This window comes from Gossypium hirsutum, chromosome D07, assembly GCF_007990345.1.
Source record: "Gossypium hirsutum isolate 1008001.06 chromosome D07, Gossypium_hirsutum_v2.1, whole genome shotgun sequence".
Taxonomy (NCBI): Eukaryota; Viridiplantae; Streptophyta; class Magnoliopsida; order Malvales; family Malvaceae; genus Gossypium; species Gossypium hirsutum.
The window spans coordinates 38330746-38339708 of record NC_053443.1 but is presented as its reverse complement, the minus strand read 5'-3'; the positions used below and the strand labels follow the sequence as shown (position 1 = coordinate 38339708).

At 29.8% G+C, this 8963-nt stretch overlaps 1 long non-coding RNA gene across 1 annotated transcript; it reads left to right on the top strand.

The window, feature by feature from the left end:
• Positions 1 to 1153: 1153 nt before the first annotated feature.
• On the top strand, positions 1154 to 2291 carry LOC107956757 (uncharacterized). Its single transcript, XR_001700237.2, has 2 exons — positions 1154 to 1772; positions 2027 to 2291. It is a non-coding gene; the product is annotated as an uncharacterized lncRNA (long non-coding RNA).
• Positions 2292 to 8963: the final 6672 nt, after the last annotated feature.

Genomic DNA, 8963 nt, shown 5'->3' with positions numbered 1-8963 from the left:
TATTGTCAAAACCGTTTTTTGAAAACAAAAAAAATTTAGTTATCGACTTTAAAAAACAAAAATTGGAGTCGCCACCGATCCTTAATTAAGGTGTGACCGGCCCACCTTAAAAAAATATTTTGGTCTACGAATTTTGAAAACAGGTTCGGGAGTCAGTTACGAACGAGGAAGGGTTAGCACCCTCGTAACGCCCAAAAATCGGTACCAAATTGACTATTAGATGTCTTAGTGTTGTAAGTTTAGAAAAGAATTTTAAAATAAGTTTGAATGATGAAATTGGCAAAAGGATAATCAATTGTTCAAGTCATGTAAAGAAATCGAGTCCCAATATGTTAGGGTACAATTCCTCATAATCCCCGAACTTTGGATATCTCTCTTATTCTATACGAAAATCTTCATTTCGAGAAAGTAACATGCCACACCCAATACGTTAGGGCACAACAAGTTAAGTTTCCAAAAATGATTTTTATGCATTTTGAATAAAAACTATTCTCGGTCATTTAAGATTGACGAAGAAAATCAGAACCCAATACGTTAGGGCTCAATTTCCCTCGAAAATCCCAAACTTCCAAAAATGCTTTTATTAAAAAAAAACCTTTAAATCAAGAAAATAATTTTGATGAAGGGTTAAAACCAAAATATATTTTCAAAAAGTATGTTAAAGAGCTAATATACAATATGATACAGATCCTTTAATTTTCAACATACACGAATAAATAGTTGCAAATACAAATATAATATAACAATAAAGTTACAAATATATGTACACATATATGCATATACATATATTTATAAAAATATATGAAATATGTGCATAAAAACTAAAATATGTATGCATATATAAATATATATGAATGTAAAATCGTGGGAATAAAATAAAATATAAAGCAAGTGGATGTGTATATGTTTTAGAAAAATGTAAAAATACATATATAAAATATAAGGTATAAAAAAAAGATAAAATAAAAAAATGTGTAAATCATACAAAAACATATGCATGCATCTTTAGAGCTTAAGAATATATATATACTAAAAAAGGGTTATACGTTTGTAAAAGTAAAAAAATGAATCCGAAATTAAAAACGATAAGTATATATGTACATGAAAATAATGAATAATATTAATAATAATATGCAATAATAGTAATAATAAACAAGTAATAGTGTCATAAAATAATAATAAAAAAAATTAAAATAGTTTAAAATAATGGATTAAATTGAGTTAAAAAACAATGAAAATTTTTTTAAAAAAAAAGGGGGTCCATTCGAATGCGCGCGTAAGCATGGAGGACCAAAAAGGCAATATGCCCATCGATCCCACGGCGCAGTTTCAACGCAATCCGCAGTCCTGGATGGTGGACCAAATCGAAACAGGCGCTAAATTTCTGCGGCAAAATTGCAAATGCGCGCAATACCGCATTTAAAATCAAAACAAAGGAGGAAGGACTGGACCCGCAAATAGCCCACCTGACGTCAGAGCGCGCGGATCCTTTCCTTCGGGTCGGGTCACTGCACGGGTCAGGCCTGGGAAAACGGCGCCGTTTTGAAGTTTTTATAAAACAAAATTTCCTTTTTAAAAAAATCATTCAGAACTGAATGAAAGGAAAAAACTAAAAAAAATAAAAAAAACTATTTTGGTGCTCTGCTAGGGTTTTTTCCCTAGCATCCTCGCACCGCAATGTGTTCTTTCCCTCCGCGATTTCACCAAGAACGGTGATCGGAAAGGTGATACGACGGGCTTTTAATCGCCCCTGAGCCAATTCGACGACAAGGGTAAGCCAATCCCTTTCCCTTTGTCTTTTATTTTCGTACACACAAAAGCACAAAATAAAATAATATAAAAAAAAACTAAGAAACTTAAAATAATCACCTAAAAAAAACTGATATTTACTCTGCTTTCTCTTGATTTCGATCACCCTTATTTACAGATTAAATGGCCTTTTATAGGCCGAAAAGAAAATAAAATATTTTGCTTGTTTCTCGTTGCTTTACATTATCTGGACTCTTTGAGTTTGTTTTGGTTGCAGGTGTCGTGCGTGGAGCGACGTGGGGAGGCCGAAACGTGCGCATGGAGGCCGAGACTTGCGGCAGTTGGGGGCTGTGGGAGCGGCGCATATGCAAGGCTGCTTAGGGTTTTAGTTGCTGGACTAGGGTTCTTTTCTTTTTGTTTTTGTTTTTGGTGTATTGGGCCTATGCGGGCCTGTATTTGTTGGGCTGTTAATTTGTTTGAACTTGGGTCAATTGGGCCCTATTACAATTATTATTATTAAAATAATTACATATTAATTACAATTATTGATGTTATATGAAATGGTATTCTAAAAACGATTAATTATTGAATATTTTAACTTTAATCTAAGAGGTATATATTTTTAAAAATATGTTATGAAAATATCAATATATATATATATATATATATATTACATTTAACAGTAAAAAGTAATGTCTAAGTATATATTAGATTTCATAAAATCAAATTAGAGAGATTTGTCCCATTAAAAATTAATAGGAAACAGTTAATTTTTCATAACAAAACCAAATTTAGACTATCTACATTTAATAATTAACATTTTTTTCCAATACTTTAGCTTTTGTATATTATAATGAGATATAATATTAATTATTTAATTTTACATAAAACATCAATTAAATTATTTTTAATATATTTTAAATTTTAATTCATCTTTTAAAGAGTAATTACAAAGCATCACTATAATTTTTTTTTACCATTGTGTATTTTGAATTTTTTGTATCAATATTTTTAAATTTGAAAATAAAATTTTGAATTAAAGGGTGTGTTGGGAATTGACCCGATTAAACAACAAACAAGTAAAAATAACGGAAGAAATTGAGAAATTGAACACACAAATTTAACATGGAAAAACCCCTCCAAAGAGGATAAAAACCATGAACAAAGATAATTATACTATAATGGCAAAAGGACAAAGAGTACAAAATATGGAGATAAAAACTAAACTCTGAAAACCCAAAAACAAATAATTTTCAAAACGTAAACACAAAACTCTTTAAATTTGTTATGAGTTCTAATATCTAATAGGTGTATTTTCTAATGTTATAAAAGAGTCTATTTATAGGCTAAATTCATAGGTCAAATAATAATAAAATAATCTAAACTAATCAGAGTTTGATTGAAACAAATAAACAGAGTTTAACTGGAAAATTATTTTTCAAATTTGACTGAAATAGGAGTCATACTCAACAAATCTCAACCTTGACTCATATCTTCACAATGTTGTCTTTGCCAAAGCCCGCCATGGGCCTATCTTAAACTATGTAGGGAATTAAATAAGTCAAATTTGTGTTTAGAAACTGGAAGATTTCTATCCTTCGACTTGTACACTACCAAATCAAAACTAACCCGAGTCTGATTTTCATGAACACAGTGCCCTAACTTTTCAAAACCTGCATCCAAAAGAGAACCTCTCTTCAACGAAACAGTCATACATTTTTCCCTCCTATGACCAAATTGCCTCCGCTCCAAACGAGTTGACTTCGGTTCCATAACAGATGAGAGATATTTGATTTCACTAGTCACTGTAGAACCTTCCAGAATATAAAGACTGCCGGTTATTTTACCTTTTAACAAAACAAGAGCTCCACGAGATACCTTAATGTCGCTCGACTCGATATTGATTATGCATCCTTTCAAGTCTAAAATACTCAAAGAGATGAGATTCTTTCGTAAATTAGGTACATACCTGACATCTGAGAGTGTCCTAATCGTCCTATCGTGCATCCTAATTTTAACAGTACCAATACCAATTACCTTACTGGATGAATCGTTTCTCATATGCACAACTCCACCTTCAACCAAACTATATGTGGAGAACCATTCTTTATTGGGACACATGTGGAATGAACATCTCGAATCTAGGATCCACTCGAATGTATGTTTGGAGTTATCGCTTGTTGACGCTAACAAGATATCATCACCGCTTTCATCAGCCAAATTACAACCAGCTACATCTTCCTCGTTACTCTCAGCAGCTCTTTAATTTCACAGTTTATAACAATTTGCTTTAACGTGACTTAACTTTTTACAATAGCGACACATTTTGTCTCGCTTCTTTGATGCTACCAAAATAGAAGCTTACTTATCTTCCTTGCTATCCGAACCAAACTCATTATCGAGTTTGTCTCTACTTAACAAAAGACCCTTCACATCTTCGAACGAGAGTTTATCTCTTCCATAAATCAGGGTCTCCCTGAAAGACTTGCATGAAGGGGGTAGAAAGCACAATAATAGCATAGTCTGATCTTCATCATCAATCTGAACATCAACGTTCTTTAAATCATTTAAAAGAGTAATGAATTGACTGATGTGATCTTTAAGAAGCTCACCTTAGTTCATGCGAAACGTAAATAGGCATTGTTTTAACACTAAACGGCTAGCTAGAGACTTAGTCGCATAAAGAGTTTCTAACCTTTTCCACAAGACGGATGAGATCTTCTCCATCAATACCTCCTGCAATATCATATTTGTGAGGCACAACTGGATTGCAGACAGGGCCTTTTCATCAAACTCTTCCTATTCTGTTTGATTTAGATTCTCAGGCTTTTTCCCGATAACAACATTTTTCAAGCCAGTTTGAACTAGAATTGCTATCATCCGAACTTGCCATAGATTGAAATTTGTGACACTATTGAACTTCTCAATTTCAAACCTTGTTGTTGCCATCTCTGAATGGGCTAATCTACGAAAATTGAACTACCTCTGATACCATTTATTGGGGATCGACTCGATTAAACAACGAACAAGTTAAAATAGTGGAAGAAATTGAGAAATTGAATACACAAATTTAACGTGGAAAAATCCTTCCAAAGAGGAAAAACCATGGGCAAAGATAATTATACTATAATGACAAAAGAACGAAGAGTACAAAAGATGGAGATAAAAACTAAACCCTGAAAACAAAAAATCTTCAAAACGTAAACACAAAATTCTCTAAATGTGTTATGAGTTCTAATCTCTAATGGGTGTATTTTCTAATGTTATAAAAGAGCCTATTTATAGGCTAAATTCATAGGTCAAATAATAATAAAATAATCTAAACTAATCAAAGTTTGATTAAAACAAATAAACAGAGTTTAACTGAAAAATTATTTCTTAAATTTGACTGAAATAGGAGTCATACTTAACAGGGTGAGTAAATAAAAGGAAATTATAATAATAAATAGTTTATTTGTATCAATATTTTTAAATCTATAATATTGTTTAAAATTTAAATCTTTAGTTCCATTTAAGAATATAACTAATTTGACGTTAATTAAAAAAATCATGGTTAAAATCAATGACTATAGTGCATTAATTTATGCTTTGAATGAATTTATAAAGCAAATAATATAATAAAAATTTTAAGGAAAGACTTAATTGAAAGACTATTAATTATATGGTACTAATTTTGTAAATAATTTTAAACAGTAAGTAGGACCAATTATTAAATGTTAGTAGGATTTTAACTAAAAAGAATTAAAGTAATTTCACTTTGTTGGCATAGTTCTTTCTACAACACTTTGCTACGTGTCAAATTTAATTATGAAAAAATTGGTAAGTTGAATATATTACAGCTTTGGTCATGGATAGAGGTGATCATGGGTCGAGCTGGGCTGGGCCTAGACAAAAATTTTAGGCTTATTTTTTAGGCTCGGGCTCGACCCGACCCAAAATATGGGCCTAAAAATTTGTTTAAGCCCAGCCCGAAAGAAAATTGCTAAGCCCGAGTCTAGCCCGGCTCATATTAAATTTTACAATACCAAAATAGCATATTTTAAAAAGAAAATAGCATATTAAAATTTAAAAAGTATATTTAATTAAAAATAAAAAATACATATTTAATATATAATTTGGGCCAGACCGAGCAGGGCTCGGGACAAAAAAGTTTTACCTGAGGCCCGGCCTATTTTCTAAACGGGCCTCATTTTTTTTGTCTAAACTCATATTTCAGGCCTATATTTTTACCCGAACCCTCTCATTTTTTGAGCCAGCCGTCAGACCAGACCAGGTAGCTCAACCCATGATCACCTCTAGTCATGGATATGCATGACCAGAATAAAAAGACAATAATTATTCATATTTAAAACATTCCTTTCTTTGCCTGTTGCATGGTAATATGAAAAGCTAACACTTACATTGGACAACTTGAAATCCTACCGTGAAAGTTTTCAACATTTATAACAAATAATATTTTAGAGAACCTATTATTATTATTATTATTATTATTATTATTATTATTATTAGGTTTAAAATATCATATAATTATTTTTTCATTAATAACTTCCATGTAAAATCAACCAACTTCACCTTGAAATTTTTCAACATTTATAACAAATAATATTTTAGAGAACCTATTATTATTATTATTATTATTAGGTTTAAAATATCATATAATTATTTTTTCATTAATAACTTCCATGTAAAATCAACCAACTTCACCTTAAAAATATCACCTGCAGAGCAAACAACCAAATGGCTAGATTAGTTGAAAGAAAAATCAGAACTACTCAGGAAGATTACTCCGAAAAATGGAAGAATTTAGATAAAAAAATACGAGGTCCGAAAAATAAATTTGGGTAAAATTTAAGTCCCGTTTTTATATGAGTTGAGCCTTAAGAAATATTTTATGGCCCGAGCCCAGCCCAAATGTATTATGTTATAAAAAAATTATATTAAGTATATATATTAAATAATTATATATATAATTATATTTATATTAAATCACTAACCCAATAACAATTAATCCTATTCTCCAAAACCTAAATAAAATTTACCTAACTAAATAACCCAACTCAAAATATAAAATTTTACAAATTTTATTTAAAAAAATTATTTTTTATATTTATTTGTATTTTTTAATATAATAAAAAATTTATTATATTTATGGTAGTGTTTTTAATATAAAAATTTTTAATGTGTTAGAAAACTTTTATTTTAGTGTTTTTAGTGCATTTAGTGTATTATATTTTTAAAAAAATTATTTTAAATAAAAATAATCTAAAAAATCAAATATGGATGGGCTAGATTGAGTCCGAATTTACATTTCGTAAATTAGGTCGAGCTTTAACAAAAAAAGTATGTCTATTTTTCGAGTCAGACCAAACTTAAATTTAAAAATTTGGTCTAACTTTGAATGGGTCCAACCCCGCCAATGAGCATCTCTCATAAGATATTTATTTTCTTAACATGTTTGTTATCTTATTACATGTCTCAGCCCAGAGGTGAATCCAGGGGGACTGGTAGAGGCCCCAGTCCTCCCTAAAATAGAAACTTGTTGTTTTGGTCTTTTAGAAAAATTTAAAAATTTAAATTAGTAAAGATAAAATTGCACTTTAGCCTCATCTAAAATTATAAAAATTTAATTTAATCTTTTAAAAATTATAAAAATATAAACTATTAAAAATTAAAAATTCATTTTGACCCCTAAAAAGTTTTTTTGGGCTTTACCCGTCTCAGCCTTGACTTTAAATTTTTATTTGTGAATGTGTTTGGTATGGAATTTACGATGACCAACTTCCTCCTGCTCTCTCAGTCAGGTATGTTATTTTTAAGTTGATTGTTTTTAATTAAATCCATTTGGTTGTTTATTTTTAATAAAATTTCCATCATCTATCCTTTACTTCCAAATTATTTAACCTTATAATTTAAGGAAAGAAAATTGATTTTGATTCCTATACAGATTAAATTTATTACTTGATACGAGAAATAAAGAACCATAAAAAATTCTTATAGAGTTGAAGTTTTTAATGCAACATGTATGTGGATTACTCAATTCAACATTCACTTCTATTGTTTGCAATCTTATCCAATGATATGACTGGTTCTTAGGTTTCATTTACTAATTTATTATCTAACATTCTTTCCAATATTTATTATATAAACAATATAACATATGCAAAATATCCCAAAATGTCGATAGACATAAAAACAAAAGATTTCTTATAGTTAACAAGCTTTCATGCATAACCTATATAAATATCAAACATACATATCTATGAGTTGGTTTGGGCCAACATTCTCAAATTTGTCAACATTAATGATGTATCCTTTTTTTTATGTTTAGTGAAACCGATAAAAAAATCCATCTCCAAAATATTATTATCTTCATCTCCATAACCATTCTCATGCATATATTTTCACAAGCATTGTTGAGGAGTTCAATTTGTCCAACAACAAAAATCATGGTTTAAAGTATGCACTACATCTAAATACCAATGCATATGAATACAAGTCACTAGATAAAACATCAAGGGGTGTAATTCAGCATATTATATTCTAAAATATTATAGATATATTATAATTTTAAATAATTATGGAGCATTTTGGATGGCCTCAATCTCATCTAACGAAGAGGACATGGTAGGATGATAATCCAATCTGATAGTTTGGAGGCAATTAGAGCGATTTAAGATAGTGTATTGATTATTTCGAATTCTACTTTAATTAGGAGGATCCAACGTCTTTTGTCTCATGAATGTCAGTGGTTTTTAAGACATATACTTAGGGAACACAACAAATTGACTTTTGGAAGTGTTAGGGATCGACCCGATTAAGCAACAAGTAACAAAAATAGCGGAATAAATTGAGAAATTGAACACACAAATTTAACGTGGAAAAACCCCTCCAAAGAGGATAAAAAACCACGAGCAAAGATAATTTTACTATAATGGCAAAAGAACGAAGAGTACAAAAGATGGAGATAAAACTAAACCTAAACCCCGAAAACAAAGAACCCTCAAAAAGTAAACACAAAATTCTCTAAATGTGTTATGAGTTCTAATCTCTAAATGGGGTGTTTTTTTTAAGGTTGTAAAAGAGTCTATTTATAGGCTAAATTCATATGTCAAATAATAATAAAATAATCTAAACTAATCAGTGTTTGATTGAAACAAATAAACAGAGTTTAACTAGAAGATTATTTCTCAAATTTGACTGAAAATAGGAGTCAT